General features: G+C 43.8%; 1 protein-coding gene and 1 non-coding gene across 11 annotated transcripts in view; both read right to left on the bottom strand.

Moving 5' to 3' along the window:
• The window catches only part of DAB1 (DAB adaptor protein 1), a 387,139-nt gene that overhangs the window by 366,753 nt on the left and 4,629 nt on the right, over window positions 1-15,757 (bottom strand). The gene's annotated exons all lie outside the window — the stretch shown is intronic.
• LOC118725158 lies at window positions 2,755-2,891 on the bottom strand. The gene has a single exon (XR_004989897.1). It is a non-coding gene; the product is annotated as a small nucleolar RNA SNORA48 (small nucleolar RNA).

Raw genomic sequence — 15,757 nt, 5'->3', positions numbered from 1 at the left:
ACTACTAAGTTGCTCATGTGCTCACTCTGATTTGAAATGTGCATATTTTAGTGACTGGGAGTCTCAACCCTAAATGAGAAAGGCACAGAACCCTGTCACTGACAGACCCTGAGAGGACGCATTTGACTCAATGCAGGGCAGCCGTACATAACCAGCTTAATTAAGGCGGCTGTAGATGCAGACAGAAACAAACCTCTCAGTGCTGTCCAGCAAACAGCTAAAAACACACCAGAATTGCCATGGACACTGATTTTACTGTAGTTCTACCCTATTCAGAAGCATTTGATCAAGAACAACAAGATGATTGTTGAAACACAAACATAAATGAGGACCGATTTCCACCATTAAACTGTCATAGGGAAATTTTCCTTTACCAAAATTGGCCAAGTTACCACTTAGTAGATTGACTGAACTTCCATCTGAGGGAGTTTATGTAACCATCATGTTCTAATTATGAAGAGGTCAGAATTCACCAATGGATGTTTCCTGAGCTTTAAAAAAAATCCTAAAGTCCAATTATCTTTAGTCTACAAATGTATTTTATTTGTTGTTTTAATCGACTTAGTGACAAATTTTTACTTATTTTTTTTTCTTTATTTTAAATATATTTTATTGATTTTTTACAGAGAGGAAGGAAGAGGAATAGAGAGTTAGAAACATCAATGAGAGAGAAACGTTGATCAGCTGCCTCCTGCATAACCCCCACCGGGGATGTGCCCGCAACCAAGGTACATGCCCTTGACTGAAATCGAACCTGGGATTTTTCAGTCCACAGGCTGACACTCTATCCACTGAGCCAAACTGGTTTTGGCTTTTTTCTTATTTTTAAGTTACAGCTAATATTCAATATTATTTTACCTTAGTGCTAACTTTTTAAATAGAGAGATTTCACCTTTAAAAACTAAGATGTCTAGCTTTTCTTGAAAAGGTGAAACAACTGGCTACTTTGGTCCAGCATTCTTTCATTGCAACTATCTGCTTACCCAGTGCTCCCCAACCTGTCCTCCTGACAGTTTCACTCACACATGGCCCTTGTAGGCACCTGAGCATGTAGTTCTTACACCTGGAGACAACATTAATGCACCATACCTGACACATACACATCCTCACTTCACCTAATCCTCCTAATAAAGAGGGAATATGCAAATTTCCCATCACTCCATCACAAAGATGGCTGCACCCACAGCTGAGGACAAGTTTCCATAAGGAGCCTTAATGAGAAATCAGCAGTGACCTGACAGTGGACCTCAAGCAGTGTCCCCCACCTGGCAGGGCTGACAGGGGACCTAAGGCCAAAACCTCCACTGGGCAGGGCTTGACAGGGTACCGTAAGGTGAGCTTCCCAACCTGGTGCTGGCTAGGGGACCTCAGGCCGTCCCTCCACTACATGGGCTTAACAGGAGAACTCAGGTGGGGCTTGATGGAGAACTTCAAGGCAAGTCCCCTCGCTCCAGTCTGGGCTGGGGGACTTCAGGCAACACCCCTCGTCCTGGCACCTGGCCAGGGGAACTGAGGTTATGGCCTCTGCCCAGCAGGGTTTGACAAGGGAGGGACTGGTGGGTCTGGATCCAGCTGGGTCTGGATCTCATGCAATTTTGAGGTGCATGTGGGTGGGCAGGGAATTGACTCTGGTCCCATGACTCTGGCAAGAGGAAGGTTTTCATATACATTTTTCTAATTTTCTTTCATCTCTGACACTTCTACTATAGAGAGAAGGCAAATAGCAATATTAAATCATTTCCTCTAATTAATCCCCTTTCAATGTGCACAAATTTTGTGCACCAAGTCACTAGTTAAATATAACCATAGTTGTCTTTAGACTGCTTTTTGACCCAAGTCAATGGAAGAATCCAGGAAGTACAGAGAAGGTGATACTAAGAAAGGCTACTTTACCCAATCACAGTCTCAGGTAAACAATAGGTGGTAAGGTGTTCCAAGAGCTGGCTCTGCTTAGCTTCCCACATTCACTTTCCTTGGCTCCTGCCATCCCACCCCTTTGTGATCCATTCATAATCACTGACTCAGGGCTCCCCACACATAGTAGTGCCCATCTTTGTCGTAGTCCCCTGACCTAGGGCATGCCCCCTTCATCCATTTTGTGTCTTTCCTGGTAGACTATACACCAAGCATGTCAAACTCAAAGGCTAACACAGGCCAAATAAATGAGGCTGCAGCCCAAGGGCCACGAGTTGACATGCTTGCTGTACACACAAGGTAAGCAACTGTAGTTCCTGTCACCCTCACCCTGTAAGTCCATCACAATACTCAGAACACGTTTATTGCATAAGAGACTCACCAGCTGGCACTGGTTTGGCTCAATGGATAGAGCGTCGGCTTGGGGACTGAAAAATCCCAGGTTCGATTCCGGTCAAGGGCATGTACCTTGGTTGCGGGCATATCCCCAGTGGGGGGTGTGCAAGAGGTGGCTGATCGATGACTCTCTCTCATCGATGTTTCTGACTCTCTATCTCTCTTCCTTCCTCTCTGTACAAAATCAATAAAATATATTAGAAAAAAAAAAAAGAGAGAGAGAGAGACTCACCAGCAAATTTCAAGTTGCTTCAAAATATTTAACTTAGATGCTGGCCCTTCCTTACCCTGGCAAAATCCATCTGTCTTATTTTTTATCTCAGCTAATACTTTTTTGGTTACACTTAGCCACCATATTATTACCTATTCATCTGTGCTTCTCAGACTAATTCTGAGTCATAAGGTGAGAGTCTGTGTCTTTTTTTTTTTTTTTTTTAATATATAATATGTGCCTCAGGCATGAAACAGCTCTGGCCACCAACACAGGCATCAAACTAGGATGAACTAAGGACTGCTTTGCTCCTGAATGATACAAGAGCAACACCACCAATCAGGTGTCTCCTTGCCCACTGTGAGGGGGTAGCCTGTGTCTTTTTAATGGTTATCACCATGGAGCCCACCCCTGTGCCAGTATCAATACATGCTGAGTAAATGGATGAGATGATAGAACATAAAGTCCTTTCCCATAAATCATTAAATCTTGTAACAGACAGGGAGACACCATGATCCTCCTCCTTATCATCATCAGCATCACTAGGCAGCTTTATGCCAAGGGGCCAGGACCACATTCAGGCCTCTGTGTCTAACATAACTGCAGCACAGGCAGGGGGATGGGAAGGATTGGCATCCTGAAGACTGTAATTATTCTATATGCTGCCGCCTACTATTTCCCATCCTCCCAATCTTATCTAATAAAGAGAATATGCTAATTGACCATCACTCCGTCACAAAGATGGCTGCACCCACTGCTGAGGACAAGTTCCCATAAGTAGCCTTAATGAGCAATAAGCAGGGAACTGAGGGTATACCCTCTCCCACCTCAACCTCCACCCCCGCCACCCCCCCATGGGGCTTGACAGGGCACTTCAAGGTGCGCTTCCCATCCTGCTGCTGGGTTAGGGGACCTCAGGCTGCTCCCCCTGCCCCAGCACCAGGCCGGGGGACCTCAGGCCATGCCCCTTTCCTGGCGGGGCTTGACAGGGGACCAAACACCTTGCCTCCTGCCCCAGCACCAGGCCAGGGGACCAGAGGCTGCACCCCCCTGCCTGGCTGGACTTGACAGGGAACCTCAAGCTGTGCCACCCACCCAGTGGGGCTTGACAGGGGACCTCAAGGTGCATCCCCAGTGCTGGGTCAGGGGAACTCAGGCCATGCCCCCACCCAGAAGGGCTTGATGGGGGACCTGAGGCTGTGCCTCCCTCCCAGTGCTGGGCCGGGGGACCTGAGGTTGTGCTCCCAACCTGGTAGGACTTTACAGGGGACCTCAGACCATATCCTCCACCCAGCAGGGCTTGAAAGGGGATCTCAGACCATGTCCCCCACCTGGCAGGGCTTGATGGAGGACCTCAAGGCACGCCCCCCACCCCGGTCTGGGCTGGAGGATCTCAGGCCACAACCCCTATCTTGGGGCCAGGCCAGGCGACCCGAGGCTATGCCCCCTGCCTGGCAAGGCTTGACAAGGGTGGAACTAATAGGGTCTTGATCTAACCCGATTGGAGTGGGGGATGCCGGTTCTGGGTCTCATGCGATTTTGAGGCATATGTGGGTGGGCGAGGACTTGATTCTGGGTCCCGTGGTGTGCCTGAGACTCTGACAGAAGGAAGGTTTTCATATACATTTTACAAATTTTCTTTCATCTCTGACACTTCTATTATAGGGAAAGGGCAAATAGCAATATTAAATTATTTCCTCTAATAAATTCCCTATTAATGTGCACGAATTTTATATACTGGGCCACTAGTCTATACTAATAAAAGAGTAATATGCTAATTAGACTAGAGACCTTCTGGAGACCTTTCAGACATCCTTCCAGACAAAGCCAGGAGCTTGGTTGGTCTGCAAACTGCCCCCAAATGGCCCTCAGGCAGGTCACCCCCCCCCAGAAGGGACCCTCACCCCAATGGGGGCATGGCCAGCCTGCAAATGACCCTCAGCCCCTTGATCAGGCACACCCCACCCCCAAGTGGACCCCCCACTCTGACCCAGGACTCTCTTCAGGGCCCTCACCCATGCACCAGGCCTCTATCTTCTATACTAATGAAAGGGTAATATGCTAAAGACCTTCCAGGAGACTTTCCAGACATCCTTCCATACAAAGCCTGGCAGGGTTGAGGCAGAGGCGATTAGGAGATATGAGACCAGGAGAGGAGGGCAGCTGGGGGTGATCAGGCTGGTGGGGGAGTCCAGTGAGGGCAAGCAGGCTGGCAGTGGGGAGTAGTTGGGGGTGATCAGGCTGGCAGGGACAGAAGTTAGGGGTAAGCAGACCAGCATGGGGGGCAGTTCGAGGCAATCAGGCCAGCGAGGGAGAGCAGAGGAGGACAAGAAGGCCAACCAGGGGACAGTTAGGGTGAGCAGGCCAGCAGGCAGAGTGGTTAAGGGTGATCGGGCAGGCAGGCAGGTGAGTGGTTAAGAGCTAGTGATCCCAAATTGGGAGTGGGATGTCTGACTGCCAGTTTAGGCCCAATCCCTAAACCGGTAGTCAGACATCCCAAGAGGTCCCAGATGGGAGAGGGTGCAACTGGGCTGAGGGACACCCCAATCCCCTGTGCACAAATTTCGTGCACCAGGTCACTAGTCTATATAATAAAAGCCTAAGCAAACATTATGGCAGAATAACCAGAACGACTAGTCACTATGATGCACACTGGCCAGCAGGAGCAGACACCCAATGCAGGAGCTGCCCCCTGATGGTCAGTGTGCTCCCACAGAGGGAGCACTGCTCAACCAGAAGTGAGGCCCATGGCTGGCAAGTGCACTAGAGGTGGTGGGAGCCTCTCCAGCCTCTACTGCAGCACTAAGGAACAGTGAGCCAAGTGGTAATGAGCAGCAAGCAGGTGGGCAGTAAGGAGAGCTCCCAGACTGCACGAGGGATGTCCCCCTGCTGGCTTAGGCCCACTCCCTGCCAGGTCTAAGCCGGTAGGCAGACATCCCATTCGCTAAGGGGTCCCAGATTGCAAGAGGGCATAGGTCGGGCTGAGAGATGCCCCCCCACAAGTGTACAAATTCGTGCACTGGGCCTCTAGTTTAAAAATAAAATAAACAGCTTGTTTAAATCATGCCCAGGACACAGTCACCAACACATCAAAAACCTGTAATGCACCTGGAAGGTAGCTCACTGAATAATGTATGCGCAATTCAAATCCAGAGGTGGCGTGCCTGACGTCTGCACCTACAGAACATATCTCACCTCTTCTTTCTCTGGAGTTTCCTATAAGTTATGGATTAATAAACCTTCCCTAAGAATGCAGCTCTATTAATCTTTCAAAATATTCAGAAAAAGAAAATATTTTATTATGCCCATCTGAAGTGAATTATGATCAATCAAGTCCCCCGTGTGCTGACAAGAAATAAACTTGCTTTTTGCAGCAAATTCTGTGTGTGGTGTTGATGGCTCTTTCCCTCCCATCAGATGTGGGTAAACAAAATATCAAACTGTATCCTGACCTGGGAAGACAAGAGAGGCCACCAAAGTTACAGCAAACCATGAACCAATTTCTGAAGAAAAGAAAAATTAGCACAAGGTGGCATTAGTTCAAGATCTTCCTCTTAAAGTTGAAAAAAAAACACACAACACAACACACACACACACACACACACACACACGAAACAAAGAGAGTGAAGGTCATTCAAGTCTGAATTGTCTTCATTATATGAAGCATGTCCTTTTCAGAGGAAGAAGGAGCTGTGTGACTTCCTATAGTTTTTTTCCCTTGCCTGCAGGTGGAGGGTGAGGCAGAAAGAACTGCCACTTGTGCCATGTCAGAGTGCACCAGCACAGTTCTAATAATGTTGCAGGTGTTAACTTCTTTTGATTTACAAAACCCCATAAGAACTCATTTTTCCAACTGAGGTTCAGAACAGTTAAGGCTCTCGCCCATGGCCACAAAGCTAGTTATTGGCCAAACCAAGCCTTGGTTTGAACATCTGTAAAGTGGGGATAGTAATGGCCATCCTGTCTATCTGACAGGATTATCCTGAAGATCAAAGGAAAAAAATATCTGAATAGTGTGTACCCGTGTGCACACACACACAACATACTACATACATATATGACTAGAGTGCAGATCCACCTGTGTGCGCGCCTGCTGGTTTCCTTTATTTCCATCTAAATGTTGAGTATTTAAACGTTTGAACGTAACCAAAGAATCGGACCTAAAACATCATTCACTGCAAATGGGAAATACGTGGTTCCAGCTCCACTATTAACTTCTTGGTGCCCCTATGTTACGTGTGCCAGGCCTCCTAACTAAGCAAGGTCTCCTCTTCCACAGAACCAGTGGGCTGTTCTGTTCTGCCAGGCTCCAGGGCCAAGCTGGCTCAGCCCTCCATGATTCCAGAGAGGCACCATCATCCTCAGCATCACTATCATCACTGCTGCCAGCGTCACCATCTCCATTGGACTGAGCAGAAACCCATGCACAGACAGCTTCTTGCCAAGGATCTGTGGTCATGGACTTATAACTGCATGGTTATAGGGCCATGTTTCCATTTATTCACCCTTGGTCAGGTTAAAACACAGGTTCACAATCCCCTATTCAATCCTCTGGATCAGATGTGTTAAGAACACAGATTTTACTTTGCATTTTAGAAAGGAAGTATATCCTACACCATACCCTTACCTTTTATAATATCCCTTCCAGGGTTTGGTGTGGCACCATGCAATCAAATTCATTAATGCTTCCTGAGCAATACGTCTCAGAGAGATCAATAGAGATTGTAAGTAGCCTCATGACAGTTCAGGAGAGGTCAGGTTTGGCCACTAAATGGGTTATTTAAAAAATAAAATAAACACACACTGAGTTTTCAGAGGCTTTTAGATGTTGGAATTGCAGAAAAGGGACCCTATGGTCCTCCTCCTAATGTACAGCTCACCAGGCATCCAATGCTGAGACAGCTCACCCTGGTGATAGAGATGCAACTGCCAGCAGAGCCATTCTCAGCTTTCTGCAGAATAGAATGGGATGGGAGGGGGCAGAGGGCAGAGGAGGAATAAGTGCTTCACCTCCTTGCTTTCCTTTAGCTCTGCAATATTAACCACTTCTGTCAGAGATTCCTTTTCCTGGCATATGAACCAGTCCTTTGCCTCTGTGCCTCCTGCCTTGTCCCCTGATCTGTTGAGTGTAGCAAGAGGCTGATCCCAATTACATTTACCTGGCCACTGGCTTCCAGTTAGATTCAAAGACTGGCAGGAGACCGGAAAGAGAGGGAAGGAGAAGTTAAGATCTCTCTACCCCTTCCTCCCTCTCTTTCTGCTTCAAGGCAGCATCCCCAAAACTGGCCAAGTCTCTGCCAAGGTGCCAGCCCACCCCTGTGAGTGCCTGTTCCTACCATGCAGCCTCTGCTAAGCTCCCAACAGCCAGCTCCTGGGCTCTGGTAACACCCTCCCTACTCCTCCCTCTAACCCTTAGTACCTGCAGGTCTGGGAGCAGGTGGGCTAATCTTGGTTCTTTGTTTTGTTGTCACACTTACTTTCAGCTTTTCCAATACTTCATAACTATGATAGTTCCCTGCATTAAATTCCTGCTATTAAGCGATCGCATATGTGTCTCCTAACTAGACTCTCCCTGATACTGTGTATATCATCAAAAGTATTCAGTTCTGCTTAGGAGTCATGGTGGGCTGATGTGGGCTTGGGTGTGTTCAGCGATGATGTAGAGAGGGATAACATCCCTGACACTTGCTGCTTGGCAGAGTCACCTTTTCAGGATGTCATTTTTAAATCAGCTGCTGACAGTCCACCATGTAAGAATCACCCACGTCAAATACTTATGTGACTAGGGCATCTGACAAGAACTACAAAATCCATGTCCTGCCCGTTCCCCAGATATTTCCTCCTGCACTGAAAGGTGCGTGTGAGAAAGAGGGGAATGCAGCACATCCTAGTGACTATAAGATCATGCATAAACCTTGAGGCTGAAAACCCATTTTTGTTGTTGATTTATTTTGATAAAACTGGAAAGGAAACAGGAAGGAAGGAAAGGAGGAGAGGGAAGGAAGACAGGACTGAAAAGGTACCCTTTTTGGAATAAATGGATCTAAAAACATGTCCCAAAGGGAAATGTTTAAAATTACAATAGAAAGCACTTATTTCATTTTCATAGACTCAAAATAGTTCTCTATAAGGACACTTTTACCTCCACTGCAAAGAAGCTATGATATGCTTTAAAAACTAAAGGCAGCAAAGATTTAAGGTGAACTGCCTCAAAAAGCAAGCATATGGGGCATGAAGGACAAGCCTGCAGTGCCCTTGAGGAGCTCTCGTTTGTAGAGGAGCCCACAGTCACAGAACAATTGAAGGTGTAATGAAGTGTAGTGTTTAATAGAGAAGGCGCTCCAGACTCCTGAGAAAGACACCCATGCCTGGGAGAGGCAGGCAGGGGGACTCAGCCAACTTAGACTGAGCCCATGTTGAATGGTCTTCCTTTATTTTTTTTTTATTGAAGAGGGCAATGTTAGTCCAGTATTCAACTCCCTTCTCCCAGCCTTGTTGATTTATGGCTACTCAACCAGGACTTTGCTCTCTGCTGCTACATTTGGAGCAGTCAAATGTAGACAGAATGGTATCTGACTGCATAGCTATGAACCCACATATACAGCAAAGAGAAATATATATATAGTGTCATTAAATTAACCAAGTGGTCTCTCCCCTAATCATGCTTTCTATAAGAGATCCTCTTTTGTATCATCTTAAATGAGTATGGAATGTGTTATCTTCATTCCAGAAAAGACAATGCAATGCACTGATGGTGGGATATGAGAGGAGAGGGCAGAGGTACAGCACCTGATAATTTGAAATTTTATCAATGTTGATGTTGTAGGGGCAACTTTTGAAGAGAAATTAATATCCTAAAATATAAATATTATTTGAATGAGAAGGAATGAACAGGAGTGGGTTTATGAAAAAATTAAGGGCATAAGGAATGAAAGAGAGGGGAAGGAAGGAAAGGGGAGATCGGGGGAAGGGAAGAGAAGCAAAGTGACAAGTAATAGTTAACACATGGGCCATAATTGGACATCTCTCTCATTATCCCTTTTTTATAATTTTTACGCATAATGGTATTTCCTCCAATGAAAAGCGGTTCCAGTATTTCACTATAATACCATCATAACATATTTGAGGATTTTAAGTCAGCATGAGGTGGAAAGAGCTTTAATAGGGGTGCAAAAAGTCCTGGGCCTCGATCCAACTCAGCCTGATGACTTGGCCATATTTTCCATCTCTCCAGATCTTCCATCTGAAAGTGGGAATAATGGTCACTGACCTGAGATAGCCCTGCAAAGTCAAATTAGACTGTAGCTACCAGCCAAACTTCATCCCTCAGGCCACCAGATGACTATGGCCTGCCCACAATGCCAGACCAGCCTGTCTGGGAGCCAGACTCTGGCCCCAGGCACCAGCTTGAGTTACTCACACCAGACAGGTATCTAACCAGGGAAGGCCTGTGCCATCCTGCACACATCCCCTAGATCTCCAAGAGAAAATCAGATATGTCTTTCAAAGACTTCTGCCCATGGAACTGGCTGCTACTTGGACTGATCTCCCCCTTACTAGCCTCCTTTGTCACTTCCGCACTCCCACGGACCCTGGGACAGAGGACTTCATCCCCTGCACTGTCTGTCTCTAAAGAACAGAAGTGATCAGCAGTGCTAAGCTACACACAGCCTTCCCCTTGAGGCTGTTCTGGGTATCAAATGAGAGCTTGTAAGCACCTATGCTTAGTAATCACTCAAGCCCCAGTTTTGATCCTCCCTAACTCCAACCATCCAGATTAAGAAATGCAGGTGGAATGTGATGAAAAATAAGATAATTAGAAAATATAATTTTTAAAGATATCATTTACAATAGAACCTGAAAATATATAAAGCACCTAGAAATAAATCTAACAAAAGTGCGCACCTTTATGAAGAAAACTATAATGTGTATTGAAAGATAGTTATAAATAAAAGCTCAATAAATAGAGGTATTTATGAGTAAGCATACTCAATATAATAATGTCATTCTTCCTACATTAATCCCTGAAATCAATGTTAATGTCAATCAATTCTCAAGTATTATTGTGTAGTTTTAAAAGATGATTATAAAATGTATATGGAAGATAAATGGACATTATGGGGAATTGTCTTCCCAAATACCAAGGCTTACTCTACAGCTGTAATAATAAAGAAGCATGATTTGGGCAAAAGAGTGGACACAATATATGCCTAGAAACTGACCCTAAATGTCAGGATGATTTTTTTCCTATATGGAAGAAAATTAGGACACATTCCTAGCTCACACCACACACACAACACAATCATGCACACTCACACACAAGCACAGTCTCACACGCACACTCCAATTGGATTATAGATCCTGTGAAAGGCAAAACAATAAAGCGTTTAGAAGATAATAAAAAAAAAAGAATATCTTTATGACATCAAGGTTAAAGAAAAGGCTTTCTTAAATAATACATTAAAATTACTAACCATAAAAGAAAGATTGATAAATTCAACTACATTAAAATTAGGAAGTTAGATAGCAGAAGGTTGGCAGGAATCCAACTTCTATGGTGTCTATAAATCTATTCAGCTTCCCAAAGGAATAAATTACAGTAACCTTTTTTTGCATTCATTGGAATTATGTTCTAACAATACATGCCATAGCTCTGATTCTGCATATGGTTGGCCCATCTCTGACTTCATCTACAATTGGGTTATCGGCATTTATGGTTTCACTTGAGTATATTTGGATAGCTGTGCTTTATATTTAAAACTTTTGTGAGCATGCATATGATATTGCTCAGAATGTGACCCACAATTTAAGATTTAAGATAAGTACCAGCACATTTCATTGTCAGTATGTGGTCATCACTGAGCAATCACAAGGGTACAGCATTGCATGGTTTCCCTTCCTTGCACTCTGTGCTGTGTTTGCATCTTTGATCATTTATACCCCACATTAACTCTCATTCTGTTATCTTCTGGACTTTACCACTCCCAAAATTACTAGGAGAAACCAGTACCAGGGCAGAAACCCTAAGGGTAGATTCTCGTTCATGATCAACTTAAATCCTGTGGGAAAAGCTGATCTACTCTGTCCCATAATGACCATGCTTTAGTACAAAAAGCCTCTCCCAGTGAGCCTGGAAGTCTTCCACTTTCTTTCCCTTCTCATTCTTTCAACCCTGCAGCCCTCAGCAACATTCTAATGTTCATTCTACATGTTGACATGTATATAGTGATATATGATAGGGTAGGAAAATAGAAAAGGGAAATGTCAACCAAATAGGACATATGTTTTAGATTATGTGAGTTTTTCGAGAGGATGTCCCTTACATACATCAAGAGAAATACTTGTGTTGGAATGAGAGTGTCTAATTGTAATATTCTGTCACTAATAGTAAGTTACTTCTCTGGGACCCTAAGGATAGGACCCCCAAAGTATTGTGTCCAGGTACTGAGTAATTAATTAGCATTCTAATTTACAAGTTTCCTTTTTGATGGAATACATTTATAATTATCACATTTTTCTGTAATGGGAGTAGATACCTCCACTGAATCAGCCATTTAACAGGACAGATTTGGGTAAGCAGTTCTTGTCAATGATTCTAAAGATGTCAAGAAAACACTGCGGTGACTTTCAATAAATGACTGTTACTATTCATTTCCAAATCCAGATTACAAAATAAAGAACTGCAACAAAATAATATGTTTTCAAGATTGTTAATTGCAAAGCATTTCAATACTGTCAATGGAAAACAATTCACCCCAATCTTTTTATCTACATGAACTTAATGAACCACATCAGACTACATACATTTAATTTATTGCAATCCAGCAGAAACTTGTTATCAACTACATTTCGGGAACTGTTGTTTAAAGGAGAAGCCACATTCCTTTCCCCTGAAGAACTTATAAATGTCCTTTATTGGACATTTATTGGATAAAATACTGTTTCTTATTGTCTCTGTTGTGGTGAGCTTTAAACTGGATGAGAAGTCAATGGAATTCTTTGTGTGTCCCTCTGAAAAGCATATTCAAAAGAAATATATGGAATGACAAACATCACATTTAGGATAGTGGTGACCTCTGGCAGAAGGGAAAGATATGATCAGGGAGAGGGTACTAAATGGCTTCAATTATATAGCTTTATTTCTTAAACTGAGTTATGGCACAGAGTTGTCGTTTGTTTTTTACAGTATTGTTGCTTATGTTCTTTGTATGTGTTAATGTACTATACTATATTTCTAATCACACATTACTTTCATGATAAAATTAATGAATTGCTGTTCCTAAGAAACATAAATGATTACCTATAAACATTTTCTCTACTCTATATTATAAGACACTGTTGAAGTGGTTCCTTGAAATCAAAAGCTCTATGGCAAATATGGGAACTTTTTTTTAAGAAAAAATTTAATTAATTTTTTTAGATAAAGAGAGGAAGGGAAAAGGATAGAGAGATAAAAACATCAATGATGAGAATCATCTGGTGTCTTCTCCATCTGGGGATTGAGCTCAAAACCCAAGATGTACCCTGACCAGGAATTGAACCATTGACCTCTTGGTTCCTGGGTTGATGCTCAACCCCTAAGCATGATTCTCTTGGGGGACATTCGTGCTCTCGGGAACACAGTTTTGGAAAATGCTCTATAAAATCACCCAATTTAACCACATATTCTATACGACAGCCACACACAGCTATGCACACCTCCAAACAAACAATGAACTTTCAAGCCCACTTGTCTTTACCCATGTAATTCTTTCAATCTGGAATGCCTTCGATCCATGAGAAACTTCTGGTCCCCCTTTAGCTTCCAGTTGAAATGCAATCTGTGATAACTTCCCCTTCCCTTCTCCAGGTAGAACAAATTACTCCTCAGGAAGCTTACAGTGCTGAACAGATATTTTTCTGTACTACATCTAACACTGGAGCAGTTATTTATGCCTGAGGCCGGGTGCCTAGGTGGCCAAGGCTGCATCTTTGCATTTTGGCACTGCTCACAATGCCTAGTATAGCACAGAGCCACAGCAGGCACACAGTAGGTGCTCAGTAAATATGTGTAGAATGGACATAGAAATGATGTCTATGAGGATGACTGGCTTCCTCAAATTCCCAGGTCTTCTCAATATATAGTCATAACTTTTTAGTCTTTATTGTCAATTGGGGCACTAAGAAGAAAAAAAAACGCATACAAGCCCTGAAAGAGAGACAAACTCTGAGGCAGAAACAAGGAGAGACAAGGAAGAGACAAGGAAGGCCTATCTGATGGTTAGTGAACCGATAAATCATGCGTACAGCAAGAAACAGAGAGGATGACCAATAGAGAGTAAGAAATTGACAGGAAGCTCACAGCCAATGCACAGGGTTGGTAACTTTACAAGACTCATGGCAAGCAGGCAACACCACTGACTTAGGTTCACTCTGAAAGTGTCACCTCCATCTGAGAGGGCCCTCCTCCCATTTTTATCCCCTAAGCTAACCAGCCATTTTCGCCACTACAGAACTTTTATCATTTTAACTTTGAGTTCTTCTGTTCAGCACAATTTTATTTGTTTTCCTTTTTCTTTATGAGAATCCCCCACTGGCAATGTAGATTGGTTGTATGTCGGGTTCAAATAAAATAAAATAATAATAATAATGATAATAAAAGCAAGCTGGCAATTTCTTTCCAAAAGAATATGCTGCATATTTCATGAACTAGAAGCCAAAGGAGTTATGTGATTCCTGAACCAAAACCTCTCCACATCTGAGGACTAAATGGAAGAAATATACAAAGAGCATCTCACAGAAAAGGAAACCTGATCATTTGTGCTCCAACCTAAGGGTAGTGTTCAAGTGATTCATTGACTTAATGTTTATTTTTTTTTGTACAGGTTCCTATCTTGCATAGACTGAGTTCAGTGCTCATTTTCATGTATATAAATGCACTGCCAGAGGAGTGCTTTCCTTTTCCTACTGGATACTCTTTTTTTTTTTTTTTCTTTCAGAACAGAACATCTGGCTGGCTCCTGCTCTTAGCCTGGCACTAACTCCATGCTTCCACATTCTATTTATATGTTCAAGCCACTTCTCTGTCCTGGTATAGAGGCAATCTGGTCCTGAGGAAGAAGCACTGGACAAAGAGTACAATAATTCTGGGTTCTGATAGTGCCTCTCAGGTGTGAAGTTATGTATCTCCCCAAGCCTGGTTTGCTTTCAACCCATAAATTGGGAGAGATGACTATTCTGCTTCTAAAATTCAACCAAATAGTCATTTTATTTCCCTGAAAGTAATTGCTGAAAAGTGCAATGATATAGAGATTTTAGCATTATGTGTACATCAAAATCCTCTTCACTAAGAGGGAAGATGTTCAGGAAACATTTCCAGTATGCTAAACAAAACTTCTGCCTGAAATGCCAAAATTTATCTCTTACACTATACCTAGTGGGTAGCAAAACACATACTATTGGGATACTTATGGCCCAGGATATCAGTTACAAATAGAAAACATTTTTTTCAGGGAAGGATTTACCTCATTTGAAGGATAACATTAATAGCTAAATAAAATTACATGCTAGGTACTATTCTAAGCACTTTGTGTTAAGTCCTATAATCCTTACAACAATCTTATATAGCAGGTGCTACTATCCTATATAATAAAAGCCTCAACCGGGAGTACTTCTGGGAGTTCGACCACTTGCTATGACGTGTGCTGACCACCAGAGAGGTGCGGAACATGGTGGGCTTTGGTGATGCAGCACTGGCAGCAGTGGAGGTGCTGCAAGTTCCCATGGGCCCTGATGACAGTGGGATCGGGTAGGATAATGGAGCAGGTGAATGGACAACACCAGGCCAAGGCAGGTGCAAGCCACTGGTTGCCAGGCAACCTATGGTGGTGGTGGTGAGGGGGTAGTGCCACTGCCCTGCTCCCTCAGCACCTCAAAGCCAGCCAGCAGTGGGGCCATCAGCGGGGTGATCAGCATAGCGATCTGGCCTTGCAGGTGGTGTGCAGGGTCAGGGAGAGCAGGCAGTCAAAGGAAGGAAGAAGGCAGCCTGCAGCCCCTTGGGATTCTACCAGTGCACGAATTTCATGCACTGGGCTTCTAGTTTTATTATAAAGAAAACTGAAGCACAGAGAAGTAAAATAAGTTGGTCAGGACCACACAGCTGGCAGGGCTAGGGGAGCTTAGGTCTGAACCCAGCAGTCTAGCACCAATGTCCAGACATCTAATCACCTGTTACACCACTATTCCCCATTAAACTTT

Source organism: Pipistrellus kuhlii, unplaced genomic scaffold (assembly GCF_014108245.1).
Source record: "Pipistrellus kuhlii isolate mPipKuh1 unplaced genomic scaffold, mPipKuh1.p scaffold_m20_p_2, whole genome shotgun sequence".
Lineage (NCBI taxonomy): Eukaryota > Metazoa > Chordata > Mammalia > Chiroptera > Vespertilionidae > Pipistrellus > Pipistrellus kuhlii.
The sequence above is the reverse complement of the archived record's forward strand: the minus strand, read 5'-3'. Positions and strand labels throughout refer to the sequence as shown.